The sequence below is a fragment of the Vicia villosa genome, unplaced genomic scaffold, assembly GCF_029867415.1.
Source record: "Vicia villosa cultivar HV-30 ecotype Madison, WI unplaced genomic scaffold, Vvil1.0 ctg.000856F_1_1, whole genome shotgun sequence".
Classification (NCBI taxonomy): Eukaryota; Viridiplantae; Streptophyta; class Magnoliopsida; order Fabales; family Fabaceae; genus Vicia; species Vicia villosa.
Window position 1 is genome coordinate 475,146 of NW_026705385.1, and position 24,707 is coordinate 499,852.

The window sequence follows — 24,707 nt, forward strand, 5'->3', positions numbered from 1 at the left end:
TCTATAAATACCTCTCATTTTCTTCCATAAAATCTCACATCAAATTCCAACTCATCTTTCAAATTCCTACCTCATATCTATTTTCTCTTCTTCCCTAACAAGAATGGCAAAGTGGATAGAGACACTGTTTCTTACAGTCATCACCATTGCTACGGTGATCATGACTTTCTTCTGCCTGCATAGTCCTGAAGAGTGTGGACCTGCAATGGTTGCACTCCCAATCATCTACATGTTATTGTTCATAGCATGGGTCATTAATCGTCATTCTTAAAATTTGCCGTATTTCTTATTTCTTAAATGTACCGTTTATTCGTCGTACTGTTCAATATAGTATGTGATATTTGTACTGTCAGTATTAAATGTTGTACTATTTGTCATAATATTGCTTAATTACTAAGATAATATTTTGTGTGTTTTCTGCCAGTCAAATATTCCTATTTCTGTGCATTAAATGATTTCCAGGGTTATTATCGGTAATTTTGCCCGCATACCGTAAATATTAGTTATTTATTATGTCTGTGTTTTTCTAACAAGTCATGTAAATAAACTTTCATTTTTTACATAAAACAAAAACAAAAAAAACAACAAAAAAGAAAATTAACTTTGACTGTTGATTTTTCACTCTAACTGCTACATCAATACCTGAACAGTCAGTTGACAGCCAAACTGCTGGCAGTACAATTCTCAGTGTTTTGTACCATCAATCAAATCAATCTTTCACAATTCAAAATTCCAAGATTTTTGTTCTAGAAGTCTTCTGAATATCACGCGATTAGCAGAAACTCAGCATTGCACAAAAATCAGGTACGCTTAACTGTCTCCTACACAAACAGTCCCTAATCAGGGTTTTTCTTGTTTTTACAGGAGCAACAAGTTTTTGAGAGCTCAAATGGATTTCATACACATCCATATATCTCAAAGTACCATCATACAAATTTTCAAACTTCAAATCACTCAGACGCACCGTCAGCAGCTCAAACAGTCAACAGACGACCCGTTTGACCAAAAAAGTCAACAGACAGTCAAAAATGAAATTTTTTGTCAAAGTCCATATTTTGTCAAAGGATTCATCATTTGATCATTGGATGATCATAATTCATCAAGGAAAGATCAAAAATCAACAAAACCCTAAAATTCAAAATTAGGGTTTTTGCCTGAAAAGTCAACTCAACTTTGACTGATCATAACTCTCTCATCCTTCATCCAAAAAATTCAAACCAAAGCTTGTTTTGAAGGAAATTAATTCAATTATCTTTCAAATTCCATTGATCCCATGGTCATTGGATTCACCATTTGAAAAATATGATCAAAGACATTACAGGTCATTTTCAAAGTCAACAAAAAGACACTTTTTTCAAAAGGACACACAAGGAGCTTCAAAAATCATTTTGACATGAGACCAAAGGCATTGGTTAGAGGACTCTTTGAGGTTTCCAAAAAGTGCAAGATCTCCTTCATATGACAAAAATTGAAGGATTTACACCTTGTTGAAGTTGGCTAAATTTTGGGAAAATACATGAAATCAACATTATTCAAAATGGCATTTTTTCCAAATGGGGCCAAGTTTTCAGCATTCAAACATCATTTCCATGTTACTATGGGCCTCCCACGACCAAGACTAAGCCCATACCTTTTTTTATCCATTTTTGCATGATTTTATCTTACTTTAAGATTAAAATTAAAAGGAAAATGCATGGATAATGGTAGCTTAACTTCCAAGCATGACTCACCCCTAAGGAATCTTCATCTTCTGCAGAGAATTGAAGAGCAAGGCAGGTGCATTGAAGGAGAGCAAGACTTGGTCAATTTTTCAAAGGTTTTTAATATTAAAAAACCAAAGTTTCAACAAAGGCAACTAAGGCACATATTAGCTTCAATTGTAAGCACACATAGCTTATAAATAAGCTATCTTAGTTCAGTAACAAAGAGAGACGAGTTCAGAAGCATCCATAAGCATATAGCATACTTGTAACCACTTGTAATTTTCAAAGAAACTTGAAATTCGAATTTTAAGTTTCAGTCCATTTCAATATAAAATAAACATTCAAACATCATCTCTGAGCTACACTGAAACAATTCCAATCATTTCCAAGTCCTAAACTTCACTGAATCGAGCTATATAAAGCCACGGTTTGTTCAAACTAAAACCAACTTATATCCCATAACTCACGCATAATTAACAAGATGTAGAGGCATAATTGTGTTTAGTTTGAAGCTCTGGTCGTTTCTGGAGCTTCAATTGGACTTTAATGGCTGTTTGTAGCATATACCATTTTAGGGTTTGCTTAGTTCAAAATTAGGGTTCTTCATTAGGGCCAAAATTAAGCAAAATTAAGAACATGGTTAAGTTCAGTGGAACAAGACGAATCCAATGGTGCCATCGCGCCTGATTTTTATGCTTGTTTACCCCTATTCGTTATTTTGCAGATTTAGGGTTCACTTATTATAGCGTTTTTTTACAAAAGCGCTGTTGAAACCCCTGGCGAGAGGTTGAAGACGATGAGGTGTCTCCACCTCATTGGTTCAGAAGCGCGCGCGTACTTTTTGAATTTTCTCTAATTCTGTGCCTTGCAGGTGTAACGTAAGCCATGTGCCTCAATTTCTGGACCACCTGATTTCATTTAATGGCTCATCCAACGCACCAGATCATGCGTGCATACCATACTCCCTCAATCAAACCACACAGGATCAGTATCCTTTTATTTTCTATTTTATTTTCTATTTTATTTTAATTTCTTTGTTAAATTAATTAAAAATAGTTTTAAAAATCCAAAAAATACACAAAAAATATTTTTAGACTTCTAAAATAATATATTATTTTCTGAAATAAAAATATTTTATTTTTCTTCAAAATTTCAATATTTTGCATAATTAATTAGTATATATTTATATATTTTCTTTTTAATTATTCTAACCAATCAAAAAAATCATAAAAAATTTGTTCCTTATGTTAAATATTGTTTATATATTATAAACTAATTTTGTACATATTTTGAATAATTTTCTCTTTAAGTTTTAATTATTTGTATAATTATTTGTATAATTATGTATTAATTAGCTTAAGCAATTTCCAATCAATTTCAAAAATTCCAAAAAAAATTAGTTTTGTTTTAAAATTAATTAACAAATATTTTGTACATATTTTAAACTTAATTTCTAGGTTTAAATCAATTTTCATCTTTTTTCTCCATTTTAATTTAATTAATCATGCATTAATTATAATTAAAATCAATCATAAAAAATCCAAAAACATGCCTTTTATTTTCCTTGCAATTTAAATTCCTAGATAAATGTATAGGATGTCAAATTCATGTAAATAGGCTAGTTTACATTTCCCGCACAATCGATGTAATAGCGTAGATTTACTTTCCGCACTTTACATTTCCGCACTTTAATTTCCAGCAAATATAAACTGCGTGTATGTCAAAGATAAAATTGAACCGTTAGATCACTAACTTCAAAGATAAATATCTGAATCCAATCACAATCACACTTGCACCTCTTCAGGTAATCCCTTCTCATTCCTTTCAAAATCAAAGTCAAAATTCCACTGTTTTGAGTACAAAATCGAACCTTGCTTTTATATCCGATGAAAGGATAGATTTTTAAAGGAAATAGGATAAAGACCTTACAACTCAGGGTAGACCTCCTAGTTTGCTTGCTCAAATCAAAACAAACAAAATTCTCATACAATGTTGATTTTACAAAACTTTCAAAAAAAGACAATACTTTGTATACATCCAAACACGGGTTATTACAAAGTTAACGTTCTTTTCAAAACATCTTTCGAAAGATAAACAAGCATTTTGTATACATCCACACACGGATCATTACAAAATTCAATTTACAAAGGTATTTGAAACCACATATGAGCAATTTCAGAGCAATTGAAAAGTGATCGAAAAACAATTGAGCTAAGCAAACTTAAGAGCCCATGGATAACCATGGATACAAAGGGTGCTAACACCTTCCCTTTCTATAACCTACACCCTTACCCAGAATTTCTTAAAGGTCTTTTTTCTGTTTCTTTTATAAACCTTTCCTTAATTGGATAAAATAAAAGGTCGGTGGTGACTCTGTGAATTTTCAAAAATGCGAAAGCATTAAGCGACAAAAAAGAGTCAGTTCACGTATCTCTACAGATCAGAGGTATGGCCCGGGATTAAAAAATCGGAGGTCCACACTGATCTTTGCTAGTCTTCATGCAGTTTTTGTGTGACTCACTTTGAGACCTTGTAACTTGCTCCACACATAATCAAATGACATGATTTTTGAGTCATTGGAAAGAGGGCATGAAAGAAATCAGGTTTGCATTGGGATTGGTTCAAAGCGGTGCTTAAAGCTCTCTAAATTTGAGCTTAGATCTGGCACGCCACTGTAGCGGGGAAAATCTGATATCGAAGCCATAGGTGTAACACCCCTTTTCTAACCCCAAATATATCATACAATCACACAGAGTAATCATGCATAAGGAAAAGGGAGTCACATGTTATTTCCATCACAATGAAAACCTAAAGCAAAACATCCAACATACTTAATATGCAAAGATCATAATTGTAACACAATGTAAACCTCATGCTTTCATACATTATGCATAAACGCTTGCGGAAAAACAATTGTATTGCTATTAAAATTTCAATGAATATATCCCATACTATATTCATCTACCAAATTCGAATTAACATTTAAATCCATAATCTTGGCCACATAGCCTCAAACAACATATCCGAGATCTCAAACAAATACATCCGAATATCCAACAAAACATAGGGAATAGCAATATCCAAACATAAGCATAAGTCTAAATAAAATCCCCCAAGTGTTACATGATCAGAGCATATGACTCGCTACCTAATCCTATAACAAACTAAGGAGCTCCTCGGCTAAATCCTCGGACAAGCTACTACTCGTCGGAACCTGCACGTTATCAACGAAGGATAACATTCAAACATAAGGGTGAGAATTCAAATTCTAAATAGAAAATATAATAATGGGAAATGCAACATAATTAAGCATACATTTCAAGATTTCATCACTCTTCACAAAACATGTATTTATCTCCGATATAAAGTTAACATGTTCAACTCAATTAATCATCACAATTAATTCACAACCTCATATATTGCCAATTCACATATATACGCATATATCACTCATAGATATATATTTCACATTTCACATCAAATATGTATCAATCACATATATCTCGTTCTCATCACATTCTCTAATTCATATCAAATGATTCATCATTCCACATATATGCATATCAATCAAATTCACATCCACACATTCATACCACATAATCAAACATAACAACATTTCACACCGACACGTGCGACTCAAGTGTGACTCTATGAGATATGCATGTGGATCCCTCCGTTATCATTTCCGGTCATGCCGATTGTCATTCTCTCTAGACTAGATAACCACCTCAAAGCCCCATACTTGTTAAGCTTTCAAACCCCGTACTCGTTAGGTTTGGGACAAGTAAATAACCTTCGCGAGATTCCCCAGCATTGCCACTTTCAAAGACTCATGCTTGTGTACGTGTGCAACAAAACAAGACTCATGCATTTAAGACGATCTCTCTATCTCTTAAACTACACAATCACATCTTTCCAACCTTGCACAACATTACACAACATGCAATTCAATCCAATCTCAACACTATTATCATTTAGCATTCCATTACATAATACATTCAATTACACCTCACACATGTTATTTAATCAATTAATAACACATATTGAACATATAGAAGTAATAGGTATGCAAGTCAAGTCTTAAACAAACAAGAAAATAATTTTGAATATAGTTCGCGCCGCCAACCCTTGGTCGCGCCGCGAAGTAACAGACAGAAACAAGGTATCTCAAAAATGCATTCAGTTCGCGCCGCATCCACATGTGCGCGCCGCGAAGTACAAGGCAGAACCAAATCATTTCAGAAATTCATTCAGTTCGCGCCGCCACCCCTCGTTCGCGTCGCGAACACAGCGCATAAATGAATTTTCTGTGTAAACTCAGCACAGTTCCCTCTTTTCATTTTCACCACTCAATTCACAGTTCAATTCATTATTTGTACACGAATTTCACATACATAACATACACATAACCCATATGTATCCTTAGATTCATCAAAGTTTCATTAATTATGCAAATCCATGAATTTCACCCAAATCCCAAAGTTAGGTTTTTACATTCTTTTCATCCAACATGTTATAAATCAAAACCCACCCATAGAATCAAGTAAAGAATCATGAATTACATGTTATTTCTACCCATTCCAAGCATAAACAACATCAAACAACACAAATCTCATGGATTATGAAAATACCCAAAGTGAAATCCCATGTTTTAACACATACAACATTACCCAATCATAGATTCTACAAGAATTTGTATTCAAACCCTTACCTCTTGAATTTCTCCTTCTAACTTCAAGAATCTACAATCCTCTCCTCTTCTCTCTTCTACTCTTTTGCCTCTTTTCTCTTCTCTACTTTTCTTTCTAATTTAGGTTAACTCATAGAATTCTCTTCTAACTCTCATTATCTCATTGGGCTTAACCCACCTAATACTCTTTCTCACTCAACTAAGCCCATTTAACTAATTTCAAATAAAATTCTACCATTTATTAATTAGCTAAATAACATATTGTCACCCAATTAAATAATTATCTTGCAAACAATAATTAAATAAAACACATAAACAATTATCAATTATCAAATAATCCTAATTAATTAAATCTAATAAAAATAGGATGTTACAACTCTCCCCCACTTAAAAGATTTTCGGCCTCGAAAATTACCTCAAACAAACAACTCCGGATACGATTCCTTCATCTTATCCTCGAGTTCCCAAGTGATATTACCATCGGCGACTCCACCCCATATCAGTTTCACCAAAGCAATCTCTTTACCACGAAGCTTCTTCACCTCTCGATCTTCAATTCGCATAGGTGATGTATCAACCGTCAAATTATCTCTCACTTGAACATCATCTAATTGAACAACATGCGATGGATCCGCAATATACCTCCTCAATTGAGACACATGGAACACATCGTGAAGATTAGAAAGAGACGGTGGCAATGCAATCCGATATGCCACTTCACCTACTCTCTCCGAAATCTGATAAGGACCAATGAAACGCGGCGTCAACTTATGCGACTTCAATGCTCTACCGACACCCGTTATTGGCGTAACTCGAAGAAACACATGATCATCCCTCTCAAACTCAAGAGCCTTCCTCCTCTTATCATGGTAACTCTTCTGACGACTTTGAGAAGCCTTCATCTTCTCTTGAATCATCTTAATCTTATCCGTAGTCTCTTGAATTAACTCGGGTCCAACTACAGCACTCTCTTCCGATTCATACAAACACAAAGGAGTTCTACACCTTCTACCATAAAGAGCCTCAAAAGGTGCCATTCCAATACTCGAATGAAAATTGTTGTTATACGTAAACTCAACCAAAGGTGAGAAACTATCCCAATTTCCTCCTTGTTCCAAAACACAAGACCTCAAAAGATCTTCAAGCGACTGAATAGTTCTCTCTGATTGACCATCAGTTTGCGGATGATACGCCGAACTCAAACGCAACTTCGTACCCAAAGCACTTTGCAAACACTCCCAAAATCTAGAAGTGAACCTTGGATCCCTATCCGAAACGATACTTGACGGAATACCATGCAAACACACAATCTTCTCAATGTATAACTTAGCAAGTCTTTCCATCGAATAGTCCATCCTCATCGGAATAAAATGAGCACATTTCGTCAATCTATCCACAACGACCCAAATTGCCTCGCAATTACTCGATGTCCTTGGCAAACCCGAAACAAAATCCATAGAGATACTATCCCACTTCCACTTGGGAATAGATAACGGTTGCATCAAACCAGACAGCTTTTGATGTTCAATCTTTGACTTTTGACAAGTCAAACACGAATAAACAAACTCCGCTATATCCTTCTTCATACCTTGCCACCAAAACATTTTCCTCAAGTCTTGATACATTTTAGTAGCACCGGGATGAATACTCAAACCACTTCTATGCCCTTCCTCAAGAATTCTCTTTCTCAAATCCATAACATCCAGAATACAAACTCGATCACGACATCTCACAATGCCATTCTCGTCAATCCAAAAATCACCACCTTTACCTTGGTTAACCAATGTAATAATGTCAACCAATCTTAAATCCGATTTCTGGCCTTCTCTAATCTCATCCAAAATACCACTAGTAAGCTTCAACATACCAAGCTTAACACACGAAGACGTCGTTTCACAAACCAAACTCAAATCTCTAAATTGTTCCAACAATTCCAATTCTCGAATCATCAACATAGACATATCCAATGATTTCCTACTCAATGCATCGGCTACAACATTCACTTTTCCAGGATGGTAGTTCAAACTAAAGTCATAATCCTTCAAGAATTCCAACCATCTTCGTTGCCTCATATTCAACTCTTTCTGATCAAACAAATACTTTAAACTCTTGTGATCACTGAAAACGTCAAACCTTGACCCAAACAAATAATGCCTCCAAAGTTTCAACACAAACACAACGGCGGCCAACTCTAAATCATGTGTCAGATAATTCCTCTCATGAACTTTAAGTTGCCTTGAAGCATAAGCTACCACTTGCCCTTTTTGCATCAAAACGCCTCCCAAACCCAACAATGAAGCATCACAATACACCACAAACGGTTCAAACGGATCCAGCAAAATCAAAATAGGAGCAGAAGTCAACCTTCTCTTAAGCTCTTGAAAATTCGATTCACATTGCGAAGTCCAAATGAAAGCTTGTCCTTTCCTAGTCAACAACGTCAACGGCAAAGATAACTTAGAAAATCCTTCAATGAACTTCCTATAATAACCAGCCAAACCAAGAAAACTTCTAATCTCAGAAACAGACTTAGGAGCTTCCCATTGAGATATAGCTTCAATCTTCGACGGGTCAACAAAAATACCTCCACTAGAGATCACATGGCCAAGAAAACTCACTTCCTTTAACCAAAATTCACACTTCGAAAGCTTAGCAAACAACCTTTTCTCCTTCAATACCGATAACACAATCCTCAAATGCTCAGCATGATCAACTTCATCCTTGGAGTAGATCAAAATATCGTCAATGAACACAACCACAAACTTATCCAGATAATCATGAAAAATCCTATTCATATACTCCATGAATACACCAGGTGCATTAGTGACACCAAACGGCATAACATAATACTCATAGTGACCATACCTCGTCCTAAAAGCAGTCTTCTGAATATCCTCCGCCTTCACACGAATCTGATGATACCCAGACCTCAAATCAATCTTGCTAAACACACAAGCTCCAACCAACTGATCCATCAAATCATCAATCCTTGGAAGTGGATACTTGTTCTTAATTGTCACTTTGTTCAATTGCCTATAATCAACACAAAGCCTCATAGAACCTTCCTTCTTCTTAACCAACAAAACAGGTGCACCCCATGGCAATACACTAGGACGAATAAACTTCTTCTCCAACAAATCCTCAAGTTGACTCTTCAACTCTTTCAACTCAGAAGCAGACATCCTATATGGAGCCATCCATACAGGACTAGTTCCAGGAACTAAATCAATCGAAAACTCAACTTCACGTTCTGGCGGTAAATCACTTACATCCTCAGGGAATACCTCTGCAAAATCACAAACTATTGGCAATTCATCAATGGTTCTCCTCTCATGCACATCTAAGGTTGCCAATAACATAAACAATTCAGCCCCATCTTGAACATATTCACCAACTTGCTTCGCAGACAAAAACAAATCTTCCTTAACACCAATCTCAGGAAAAATGATAGTCTTATCAAAACAATTGATATACACACGATTAAATTCTAACCAATTCATACCCAAAATCACATCAAGTTGCTCTAACGGAAGACATACCAAATCAATCCCAAAATTTCTACCAAAAATACTCAAAGGACAATTCAAACACACAAAAGAAGTAGAAACAGAACCCATAGCAGGTGTATCAATAACCATACTTCTACGCATATCAGATAACACAAGATTCAATATCTTAGCACAATCCAAAGAAATGAAAGAATGTGTCGCACCGGTATCAATAATAGCAATCAAAGGTGTACCATTAATGAAGCACGTACCTTGGATTAACCTATCATCGGTATAAGCCTCCGCACCAGACAATGCAAACACTTTCCCTTTCGCTTTTTCCTTCTTTGGCTTATCACATTTGGTGCTAATGTGACCTTGCTCTCCACAATTATAGCAAGTCACCTTCGAACCACCTCTACACTCGCTTGCTTTGTGACCACTCTTGCCACACTTGAAACATGTTACCTCGACTTTGGAACAATTAACAGCACGATGTCCCTCAACTCCACATTTAAAACACTTAATCGGAGCACTAGATCCTCCCCCACTTGGCTTTCCGCCAAAACCAGCTTTCTTCTTATTGTCGTATGGTTTTCCACGGAATTGACCTTTCTTATCATTCATCGCCTTGTAGTGAGAAGCACTCTCCCTACTATCCTCATCATAAATCCGACTCTTATTGATCAACTCAGCAAAACGGGTAATTTGTTGGTAACCAATCGCCTTCTTGATATCCGGTCTCAAACCATTGACAAACTTCAAACACTTTGACCTCTCCGCATTCATAGTATTGTAGTGAGGACAATACTTGATAAGCTCTTGAAATCTAGCAGAATACTCCACCACGGTACCATTTCCTTGCTTCAACTCAAGGAATTCCACTTCTTTCTTTCCACGGCAATCTTCCGGAAAATAGTTTTCAAAAAATGCATCGCGGAAACGATCCCAAGTAACTTGAATACCTTCCTCATCAAATCTTTGAGCCATATTGCCCCACCAATCCTCAGCTTCCTTTTCCAGCATGTGAGTTCCAAACTGCACTTTCTGAGCATCGGTACAATTCATGACTCGAAAAATCTTCTCAATCGCCTTCAACCAAGCTTGAGCTTTATCTGGTTCATGCTCACCCTCAAAGATAGGAGGATTGGTCCTCTGGAACTTCCCTAAAGCACGGTACTAATCATCATCAGCATTCTGATTTCCAGCATTAACTTGAGGCATTTGGCCAAGAGATCCAGCCAACATCCTCAATGCATCAGCAATGGCATCATCATTCCTTCCAGCAACCATCGTCCTACGACAACCAACAACCCAAAACAAACAAAACAGTATCGATCGTGTCAGATACACAAATCTAATACAATGGAATTAAAGACATTAACGACTCTGACCAACTGGTCGACCATGCTCTGATACCACTAATATAACACCCCTTTTCTAACCCCAATATATCATACAATCACACAGAGTAATCATGCATAAGGAAAAGGGAGTCACATGTTATTTCCATCACAATGAAAACCTAAAGCAAAACATCCAACATTCTTAATATGCAAAGATCATAATTGTAACACAATGTAAACCTCATGCTTTCATACATTATGCATAAACGCTTGCGGAAAAACAATTGAATTGCTATTAAAATTTCAATGAATATATCCCATACTATATTCATCTACCAAATTCGAATTAACATTTAAATCCATAATCTTGGCCACATAGCCTCAAACAACATATCCGAGATCTCAAACAAATACATCTGAATATCCAACAAAACACAGGGAATAGCAATATCCAAACATAAGCATAAGTCTAAATAAATTCCCCCCAAGTGTTACATGATCAGAGCATATGACTCGCTACCTAATCCAATAACAAACTCAGGAGCTCCTCGGCTAAATCCTCGGACAAGCTACTACTCGTCGGAACCTGCACGTTATCAACGAAGGATAACATTCAAACATAAGGGTGAGAATTCAAATTCTAAATAGAAAATATAATAATGGGAAATGCAACATAATTAAGCATACATTTCAAGAATTCATCACTCTTCACAAAACATGTATTTATCTCCGATATAAAGTTAACATGTTCAACTCAATTAATCATCACAATTAATTCACAACCTCATATATTGCCAATTCACATATATACGCATATATCACTCATACATATATATTTCACATTTCACATCAAATATGTATCAATCACGTATATCTCGTTCTCATCATATTCTCTAATTCATATCAAATGATTCATCATTCCACATATATGCATATCAATCAAATTCACATCCACACATTCATACCACATAATCACAAATAACAACATTTCACACCGACACGTGCGACTCAAGTGTGACTCTATGTGATATGCATGTGGATCCCTCCGTTATCATTTCCGTTCATGCCGATTGTCATTCTCTCTAGACTAGATAACCACCTCAAAGCCCCATACTCGTTAAGCTTTCAAACCACGTACTCGTTAGGTTTGGGACAAGTAAATAACCTTCGCGAGATTACCCAACATTGCCACTTTCAAAGACTCATGCTTGTGTACGTGTGCAACAAAACAAGACTCATGCATTTAAGACGATCTCTCTATCTCTTAAACTACACAATCACATCTTTCCAACCTTGCACAACATTACACAACATGCAATTCAATCCAATCTCAACACTATTATCATTTAGCATTCCATTACATAATACATTCAATTACACCTCACACATGTTATTTAATTAATTAATAACACATATTGAACATATAGAAGTAATAGGTATGCAAGTCAAGTCTTAAACAAACAAGAAAATTATTTTGAATATAGTTCGTGCCGCCAACCCTTGGTCGCGCCGCGAAGTAACAGACAGAAACAAGGTATCTCAAAAATGCGTTCAGTTCGCGCCGCATCCACATGTGCGCGCCGCGAAGTACAAGGCAGAACCAAATCATTTCAGAAATTCATTCAGTTCGCGCCGCCACCCCTCGTTCGCGTCTCGAACACAATGCAGAAATGAATTTTCTGTGTAAACTCAGCACAATTCCCTCTTTTCATTTTCATTACTCAATTCACAGTTCAGTTCATTATTTGTACACGAATTTCACATACATAACATACACATAACCCATATGTATCCTTAGATTCATCAAAGTTTCATTAATTATGCAAATCCATGAATTTCACCCAAATCCCAAAGTTAGGTTTTTACATTCTTTTCATCCAACATGTTATAAATCAAAATCCACCCATAAAATCAAGTAAAGAATCATGAATTACATGTTATTTCTACCCATTCCAAGCATAAACAACATCAAACAACACAAATCTCATGGATTATGAAGATACCCAAAGTGAAATCCCATGTTTTAACACATACAACATTACCCAATCATAGATTCTACAAGAGTTTGTATTTAAACCCTTACCTCTTGAATTTCTCCTTCTAACTTCAAGAATCTACAATCCTCTCCTCTTCTCTCTTCTACTCTTTTGCCTCTTTTCTCTTCTCTACTTTCCTTTCTAATTTAGGTTAACTCATAGAATTCTCTTCTAACTCTCATTATCTCATTGGGCTTAACCCACCTAATACTCTTTCTCACTCAACTAAGCCCATTTAACTAATTTCAAATAAAATTCTACCATTTATTAATTAGCTAAATAACATATTGTCACCCAATTAAATAATTATCGCGCAAACAATAATTAAATAAAACACATAAACAATTATCAATTATCAAATAATCCTAATTAATTAAATCTAATAAAAATAGGATGTTACAATAGGATTGACTCGAATCAATATTTCAGTGAAAGTCGCCACCGCGCTTTATTGTTTCCAAAGGAAAAGGGAAAAGAACGAATAAAACCCAAAGTTTTATTTTTAAAACAAGAAAGAGATCTCAGGTACGGGTGTTGATTATATGAGGGGAAGGTTTAAAGCACCCCTCATATCTGTGGTACTCCACATGAACCTTTTTGAAAATCTGTGTCGTGCGTGCTAAAAAAAACAGATTGTTTTATTTTTAAAATAAGCTCGGCAAAGTGTTAAGCTTTGTGCCTACATACCTCCTCGGTGCAATGGAGAAGTCAGAGCTAATGTAGTTCCGCTTAAAAGGGAAAAACGTTTTTAAAACGAATAAACACTTTATCGTCGTCGGAGAGAAATACTCAGCCATTGATCTTGAGCATGAGAACAAATGAGTTCTTTGCATCCCAAATGAAAGAAGGGCTCCAACTCGGATAAAATCAACGAGTATGCCACTAGCTCTCTCACGCGGAAAAGATCTCATTATATCAATCAATTTCAAAATCGTGGGGTATAACCACTCGTTTCGACGATTAATAGTGTCTAAATTTTTGAAGAAAAAGGGAAAAGGTTTTGAAAAGATTGCAAACATAAGAAGGTTTTTGAAAAAGGGAGAAGATTTTGAAAATTTAAGAAGGGGAGGAGATGAAGAGGCTATCCTATTGCGTAAAATAAAAGCTAAGGAAAAGAACGGTCTAACCGAAGAAGAAGCCAACACTTGACATTAGGAGTCAAGGTAGATTTCCCATCCTTTGGATTTATCAATACCAAACCAAAACATTACCACTTGGGGATCCAGAGAAACTTATTATCTTAGCACCATCTCGCATTAGGCACATTAAAATTCTGACGAAAATCGGACAGAGTAACGGCTGTTTTCGGGTAAAATCCTTATATCAATGCCTTGGAATTAACCATCAAGGGCTTTCAAGGAAATACCTGCACACATAAACAGACAACAATCCAATGCCAGACAGACAGAATAACAGCAGAGTAACAATATCATAAGGGTCCAGAGGTACTAAGTCCATAAGTCCGAATCTCCAAAATGCTCGGGATAGTAACCAATAGTCCAAAAGAGAGCCTTAAGTGTTTTTATGATTTTTGTTATTTATTAGTGTTTTAGCATAAAAGTAAAGTATGGTCCAAGTGGACAAAAAGAAAATGGCGGAAACATAAACATATGTCCAAATGGACAAAGGAAAAATAGCGGAATGTAAATATGATGAAATGATAAAATAAAGCAATAAAGCGAGAAATATAAAGAGCGGTATAATAAAGTGCGGAAATTTAAGTTAGTTGTTAGATGTTAAAGATAACCATCTTGAAACTTGTCAATTATGTTATCAAAGTTAGTAAGAAAGATCGATGGTGAGTGAAGGATGTTCTCGGATTTAAATTTAATGGAACTTTATCAGAAGCTTGATAAAATCACAGCGACTACACGATAAATTTCCATAAGTCTTAAATCAACCGCATACAATTCTCTTCCATATTTGATCTTTTTTATTCGGGACACGAAATATTGCGCTATGTTAAGCAGATCGCCAAGTGATTTATGTAGAAATCACCCTACAACGAGGCCGGTCAAAACTTTATGTGCTAATGCACGCGAGAGAAATGATATGTAGATCATTCTCCGAAAGCAATACCGCACGAAAAGAAAATAGGTAACGATCTAGTCTTTACTAAGAATCCATAAGAATTATCAAAGTATTAAGACTTTCATCGATCAAAAGAAAAAAAAGGAGAAGAAGAAGATAAAATGTATTAAGTAAAATCAACTCACACTATCATTAATATCATTCATCTAATATTATGGATTTGGTCCTTTCAAACCTATCAACATCCTAGATCCAATGATATTAATGAAGTAGAGGAAGAAAAATAAAATGCATATAAAGATAATCAACTCACACTATCATTAATATCATTCATTTAATATTATGGATTAGGTCATTTCAAACCTATCAACATCCTAGATCCAATGATATTAATGAAGTGGAGGAAGAAGGAAGCCAAAACAAGCATAAAAAAGGCAAAAAACACATTCTGTCCCAGGGGAAATCGATTTGCCTAAGGAGGAAATCGATTTCCTTAGTGCAGGTTTTCAAATCTGGCACAGAAACGGAATAGAAATCGATTTCCCTAAGGAGGAAATCGATTTCCTCAGTGCAGTTTTCAAAAAATCAGCATTAGGAAGCATAAAACTTGACTTAAGCAAACATACAAACACCTTATAATCACATATCAACTGGAGCACGAATTTTCCATCAAATCACCATCAAATAGGACCAATATAGCATCAAAGATGCATCACACACAAGCACAAAAGAATCACATTATGATGGATGAATAAAGATGAAGAAAATTACCAAATCTTGAACAAAACTTAGATCTACTTCAAGAATCACCAACACAAATCTTGACCTCTCAACAATTGAAGAAAAAAGAGTGAAATGGATGGTGGTTTAGCTCAAAGTTTGTGAGGTTCAAGGTGTGACTCACAAACTTTATGAAAGAACAAAGAGCTTTGGTGAATTTGGTAGGGATGAGGAGAAAAATTGCAAGGGGTTTGTTGGCTCTCAAAGATTTAGAAATGAGAGATTAGTGACCTCTATTTATAGGATGAGCAAGAGTAGTGGTAGTTTGGTCTTTTTGTGTTTGGTAATTAACTTGTGTTTAATTGGTAATTAAAGTGGCATTTAAATGATAAAAATGGTAAAATGAGGTTTAAGTGGGTTTAATGAAGGGGTTAATTTTGATGAGGTGGAAAATTGATAAAATGATCAAATAAGAAGGTGCCAAAATCATGTCAAGCTTCCCTCCTTATATTTTTTGAATTTCGCCTTAAGGAAATCGATTTCCCCAGGAGTGAAATCGATTTCACACTGTTCCAGAAGAGAATTTGGCGCAAAATACATTAGGGAAATCGATTTACCCAGCAGGGAAATCGATTTCATGCTGTCCAGAATGTGATTTTGTTGAAGATTGCTGCAGGGAAATCGATTTACCCAGTAGGGAAATCGATTTCATCAGTCCAAAATATGAAAAATGCATTGTTTATTGCATGTCTTGGCTTGGTACCTACAAAACAAAAGTCTACAAAGAAACAAACCAATATTTTTGGTATTTGGGTTAGTACAATATGTATACAATATAAATAATCATTGGTGCTTGATGGTCCCTCTTATTGATGAAGTGAGTGCAACACCACAAACAAAACTTCCAAGTGAAGCTCTTGATTAATGATTGGGATATGAATGATATAGGATCTTAGGGTCAAAAATTGGGGTATGACAGATGCCCCTATTTAAGTTTCATCGATTTGGAGATACGATGATTGGAAATCTTCGTTTTGACGAAATCGAAGAGACTTAAATATATAAAACACAATTTTTGAACCTAAGATGCTATGCAATGTTTAATGAATGCATATGATGAGGATAAAACATGGCAACACCGGGGAGAAAAAAGGAACTCTACTGGGGGAAACAAATGTCTTACTGGCATAACTCCACTGGGGAAGACAAGACTTTATTTGAGAGACGAAACTTTGGTGGGAAAAGAAACTTCTCTGGGGAAAATATTTCGCACCAGAGAGGTTAAAGCATCACCTTTCGCTGGAGGTGAGAAAATGGGGTATCCTCTTTCACTGGGGATGAGAAAGTACGCATCCTGAATCAGAATGCCAATCTTCCGTTAACACACCATCGTACCACTGATGATATGAAGAGATGTATCGCCGTACCACTGACGATAACATATACCAACGTTCCACTGAAGGCATGAAGAGATATACCACCGTACCACTGATGATATAGAAAGAGATAATTCATCGACGTACCACTGACGATGAAAGAGATGTACCGCCGTACCATTGACGATAACACATACCAACGTTCCACTGAAGGTATGAAGAGATATACCACCGTACCACTGATGATATAAAAAGAGATAATTCATCGACGTACCACTGACGATGAAAGAGATGTACCGCCGTACCACTGACGATAACACATACCAACGTTCCACTGAAGGTATGAAGAGATATACCACCGTACCACTGATGATATAAAAAGAGATAATTCATCGACGTACCACTGACGATGAAAGAGATGTACCGCCGTACCACTGAAGATAACACATACCAACGTTCCACTGAAGGTATGAAGAGATATACCACCGTACCACTGATGATATAAAAAGAGATAATTCATCGACGTACCACTGACGATGAAAGAGATGTACCGCCGTACCACTGACGATAACACATACCAACATTCCACTGAAGGTATTAAAGAGGTATACCACCGTACCACTGATGATATAAAAAGAGATAATTCATCGACGTACCACTGACGATGAAAGAGATGTACCGCCGTACCACTGACGATAACACATACCAACGTTCCACTGAAGGTATTATAGAGGTATACCACCGAACCACTGATGATATATAAAGGGATAATTCATCGACGTACCACTGACGATGAAGGAGATGTACCGCCGTACCACTGACGATTAAGGAGATGTACCGCCGTACCACTGACGATAACACATACCAACGTTCCACTGAAGGTATTAAAGAGGTATACCACCGTACCGCTGATGATATAAAAAGAGATAATTCATCGACGTACCACTGACGATGAAAGAGATGTACCGCCGTACCACTGACGATAACACATACCAACGTTCCACTGAAGGTATTAAAGAGGTATACCACCGTACCACTGATGATATAAAAAGGGATAATTCATCGACGTAACACTGACGATGAAGATAACAAGATACACCAACGTTCCACTGAAGGTGAGCTACCAACTCAATAGTTGAAGGTAGGAGAAAATTTAATTACCGCCTCAATAGTTGATGATGAGCTACTGAGAATAATAAGCTGCCGCTAAGAATAGGGATCAACTTTTTCTTTAATCAAGGACATGGCTTGAGAAAAGGAACTGGATGCAAACTGTCACTTCTGATGAAGGGACTTACCATTTGCTGAGCTTCTTCCATTTGGATGCAAACTGTCACTTACACTAAAGAGACTTACCATTTGCTGAGCTTCTTCCACTTGGAATCAAGAAGTTCATAAAGTATGAGAGATTATCACTTGATTGGAAGATAAGATTAATATGTGGAGACATACAAACTTGCTCAAATAAAGAGGCTTGCATTTGTTGTCAACAAAACATGTTAAGTACAAAACCTCCCCCTTTCTTTCAAGTACAAATTCCAACGGAGTGTAATGACAACACTGCCAGGAAATAAGCCTTTCAATATCTGATAAGAACATCAATCACAAATGAATTCTCCATTATTGAGGAAAGCAGAATCCTCAAGAGGTGCAAAATAAATGCCTCCTCAATCTAGGTTTCCCAGCCTAGAGAGGTTCAAAATAGTATTGCAAAAGGCCAAAGTTCAACTCCAAGAACAAACTGGATAGAAACGGCCAAACAAAGCTTTGCCCCTTGAGGAATAAACTCGACTGGGGATTAATTCCATCCTGAAAAGTGAGCTGAGGAGGAACACCGAAGCAAAATTCTTCCACGAGGACCAAACTCAGTGGGGATTATCAATCTCTGCAAGAAATTTACAGATCATCTTCTTCTTATCAAAAAGATTGGACAACACATCAAGCTCTATTATGGGGAAATCAGAGAAAATTTCTTTGGAGAAAATCACCATTCCACACTTGCAGAGGAAATAAGAAGTTAACATCAGAGCAAACAAGTTAACATGCGGGGGATTTTAGTTCAAAACTCAACACAAGGTGAGAAAGAAAACCCAACAGTCAACCGTTGTCTCAAAACTTCTTGGTAGAGAGTGAAATACTCTGGACTAATCATGGTAACAACCTTTGTACTTCAAGCTAATGAGGTGATCAAGGTAACTTCTGATTCACAACTTGCCCCAGACTACATAGTCTATGAAAGGAAACTACCTCAAAAAGGTTCATAGAGATCCTTGGCATCATGAAGACTTGGAATAATCTGCCCCAGATCAACAGATTCTTGGAGAGATTTGTCAAATCTCGACGTAGCTGCCCCAGATTGACTAAACTTGGCACATTCTTTTACTCGATAAAGTCTTCGAGCTTTGCCCCATGATGGTAATCAAACTTGCAAAAGCATTATACTGGGAAAACAACATGCCCCTGGAAATGATTTAGTTTTCTACTAATAATCAGATGTAAACTTCCTGGATGTCAAACAAATGTTTACAAGCAGAAAAATGTTTATTCTGAGAATGATAATGAAAATGCAACAATTATGTAAGTCTTGAAGTTTCAAAAATATGTCGCATAACTTTGTGAATGAATCACTAGTTAAGAGATGACATTGATTTTTGTATTTTATGCATATGATACCAGCACAAGTTTTCAGCATAACCGATAGGAGTCAGGAACGCTTTCTTGTTTAAGTATGCTTTTGAAATAAACCCCGCTTCAATTAGGACTTTTGAGGGTTGTAACGTGGCCTGGTTCACGGTTTTCAGAAAAAAAAGATTTTTAGGCTCAAAGTTTATTTAGCCCACCCCAACTTCGTGATGTTCTCCAATCCTATGTTCAGTTAACTCAACATGAGTATTCATCTCTCAAATGGATTTTGTGCCATTAAGGACCTAATGAAGCTTTCTTGGAGTAGCAGTCACCCTTTTGTCTTCATTTTTTTATTTACACAGATTTGTTTACTGTTGAGGACTTTTGCCTTGTAGTCCTTTCTTTTCACTTTTCACTTTTTTTTATTTTCCCTAACTTTTGCCTGGACTGGCTCTTTTGAATTGGTCGTCCAGCGGGATGCTCTAACTTTTGCCTAAGCCACTTGTTTTCAAGTTTTTGACTTAGCGAGCCTTTTTTTTCTTTCTTTTTTTTTTCATTCCTTTTTATTCTTTTGATTTGAACAAATCGTGTGACATTAACTCTGTCTTGACTTCTTGAGAGGGTTGTGATTGCTTCACTTCTTGGCAGATGAAGGATAACCATTGTGGTTTCACATTTTCCAGCCTTTTGATGTGCGGGGAATAACCATTGTGGTTTTCCATGATCCAACCATTGATATGGATATGACATGCTTGACCTTTGGATGCACAATCCTTTTTTGAAATCTGAACACTTGGTCAAATAAACTGAACACTACCCTGCCCCAGGTTAAAAATTAGGGTTTTTTCGTTTAGAAAAGAAACTCCTACTTCAAGGCTCAAAGGGGTTAACAAGGGATTATCTTCCTTATATCTCCGGTGTTTGGGAATTTGAAACAATGCCTGTACATCATCAGCAGGGTTTTATTCAAAAGCATACAACCAGAAATTTTGCATTTTCAGATCATCATCCTCCCTCCAATCTTTGCATAAGCAAAAGTTTGGCAAAAGCAATTGGTATCATAATGCATAAAAACAAATAAACATGAGTGAAACGAATGAATTACTTCAAGACAAACATTATCATTGCATTAGCATTAACATGCAAAAATAAACAATAGTCCAAAAGAGAGCCTTAAGTGTTTTTAAGATTTTTGTTATTTATTAGTGTTTTAGCATAAAAGTAAAGTATGGTCCAAGTGGACAAAAAGAAAATGGCGGAAACATAAACATATGTCCAAATGGACAAAGGAAAAATAGCGGAATGTAAATATGATGAAATGATAAAATAAAGCAATAAAGCGAGAAATATAAAGAGCGGTATAATAAAGTGCGGAAATTAAAGTTAGTTGTTAGATGTTAAAGATAACCATCTTGAAACTTGTCAAGTATGTTATCAAAGTTAGTAAGAAAGATCGATGGTGAGTGAAGGATGTTCTCGGATTTAAATTTAATGGAACTTTATCAGAAGCTTGATAAAATCATAGCGACTACACGATAAATTTCCATAAGTCTTAAATCAACCACATACAATTCTCTTCCATATTTGATCTTTTTTATTCGGGACACGAAATATTGCGCTATGTTAAGCAGATCGCCAAGTGATTTATGTAGAAATCACCCTACAACGAGGCCGGTCAAAACTTTATGTGCTAATGCACGCGAGAGAAATGATATGTAGATCATTCTCCGAAAGCAATACCGCACGAAAAGAAAATAGGTAACGATCTAGTCTTTACTAAGAATCCATAAGAATTCTCAAAGTATTAAGACTTTCATCGATCAAAAGAAAAAAAGGAGAAGAAGAAGATAAAAATGCATAAAGTAAAATCAACTCACACTATCGTTAATATCATTCATCTAATATTATGGATTTGGTCATTCAAAACATATCAACATCCTAGATCCAATGATATTAATGAAGTGGAGCAAGTAGGAAGCCAAAACAAGCATAAAAAAGGCAAAAAACCACATTCTGCCAGCAGGAAATCGATTTCATGCAAGGGGAAATCGATTTCCATAGTGCAGTTTTCAAAAATAACAAGTTACGTACAGCATGAAATCGATTTCAGCCTTAAGGAAATCGATTTCATCAGTGTAAATTTCAGCAAAAACATCATTTAAAGGCATGAAACTTGATTTGAACAAATATACAAACACCTTATGATCACATATCCATTGGGGCACAAATTTTCCATCAAATCACCATCAAATAGGACCAATATAGCATCAAAGATGCATCACATACAAGCACAAAAGAATCACATTATGGTAGATGAAAAAGGATGATGAAAATTACCAATTCTTGAACAAAACTTAGATCCACTTCAAGAATCACCAACGCAAATCTTGATCTCTCAACAATGTGAAGAAAAAGAGTGAAAAGAAAGGTGGCTTAGCTCAAAGTTTGTGAGGTTCAAGGTGTGACTCACAAACTTTATGAAAGAACAAAGAGCTTTGGTGAATTTGGTAGGGATGAGGAGAGAAATTGCAAGGGGTTTGTTGGCTCTCAAAGCTTGAGAAATGAGAGAGTAGAGGTCTCTATTTATAGAATTGGAGCAAGAGTAGTGGTAGTTTGGTCTTTTTGTGTTTGGTAATTAATTTGTGGTTAATTGGTATTTAAGTGGAATTTAAATGGTAAAAAATGGTAAAATGAGGTTTAAGTGGGTTTAATGAAGGGGTTAATTTTGATGAGGTGGAAAATTGATAAAATGATCAAATAAAAAGGTGCCAAAATGATATCAAGCTTCCCTCCTTATATTTTTTGAATTTCGCCTTAAGGAAATCGATTTCCCCAGGAGTGAAATCGATTTCACACTGTTCCAGAAGAGAATTTGGCGCAAAATACACTAGGGAAATCGATTTACCCAAGAGGGAAATCGATTTCATGCTGTCCAGAATGTGATTTTGTTGAAGATTGTTGCAGGGAAATCGATTTACCCAGTAGGGAAATCGATTTCATCAGTCCAAAATATGAAAAATGCCTTGTTTATTGCATGTCTTGGCTTGGTACCTACAAAACAAAAGCCTACAAAGAAACAAAGCAATATTTTTGGTATTTGGGTTAGTACAATATGCATACAAGATAAACAATCATTGGTGCTTGATGGTCCCTCTTATTGATGAGGTGAGTGCAACACCACAAACAAAACTTCCAAGTGAAGCTCTTGATTAATGATTGGGATATGAATGATATAGGATCTTAGGGTCAAAAATTGGGGTATGACAGCCACCTGTTTTACAAAATGCCTCGCGCGAGCCCTAGCCATGAAGTCAGACAACTTCAGTTTCAAGAGCTGACTTTGGAGCATTCTATCTTTCCAACCACACAACCAAAGTTAATACTATTTGGCTCATTGCATAGAGGGCATGGAGGAGAATGGATTGGCCTTAGAATTGACTCCCCATGATGCTTGTAGTTCTCTGAAATTAGCTTCAAAAATGGAAAACCATGTGTTTGATCATTTGCATGAGCGGTGCCTAAAAATCTGCCCAGCAATATGACTTGAACATCTTTGGAACTTCAAACTTTTATCATCCATATCTTCTGATCTTGGTCTTAAATGAGAAAACTCTCAACTACAAAGTTATAGGGGGCATGAAATAAACAACTTTGTTTTTGACCTTGTCTTGAAATGAAGCCTAGAGACACGTGTAAACTGGACCTGAAGTGAGCTGGTCAACCAAATTTGAAAACTTCCAAAACTTCCAAAAAATTTCTCTGTTTTTTTCCTTTTCCATTTTTAGCAACTTCTTATATTTACAAACTTCCAAAAATGGTAACTTTGGTTATTCTTGATTTTATTTATTCCATTGACTTTCTTTCTTTGACCAAACTTCCACCAAAAGTAAATATTTAAGAGTTGACTCTAATTTTGACCAAAAAGTCAACTGTTTGGCTTTTCCAATTTCAGATGGATTTTCGGATTAATCAATCTCCAATTCCACTTCAATCAATAATAAACCCATGAAACCAAATGAATAGCTCCAAATGAAACCTGAAGCTACTTCACACCAAGAAACCAGCTCCTTTTTAAGTGTTTCACCAAAAAGTCAACTGCATTGACTTTGGCCAAAACTCTAGTTTAGAGAGACCAGGTGAACTCGAAAATTGTATCGTTCACTCAAAGCCTTGAATTGAAGACATTGAAACCCTAATTCTAGGACGACTTCAATGGGGATGATGTCATACAATTAGACCTCAAATCTTCTCCTTTTGGTCATGAATTCTTCTCAATAGAAAACCCTTTTTTTGTCAAACTTATGGATGGACACAATGCCATGGATGCATGTATTGGATGAATGACCTAAATGAAATATGTATATGGATGTAAGCCAGATAAAATGGGTAGGACAAATTTGAGGTATGACACAGGGCATCGGTATTGTTATATGGAAACCAGCCCCTGCTATACTCGGCGAGTTCGAGAGTATATATTTTAGACCATCCAAAACTTGTCACTTACTTGGAAATAAATATGGCAACATTCTTAGGAAATTGTTAATCATAACATATTTATGCATTCAACCGTGATATAAAGTAGGGTTAAATAAGTTTTTGGTCCCTATAAATATTGTAGTTTTTATTTTTAGTCCCTCCCTGCCTCTAGGCAACGGTTTTTACAAAAAAATTGTTGTCAAAACCAGCTAAAAC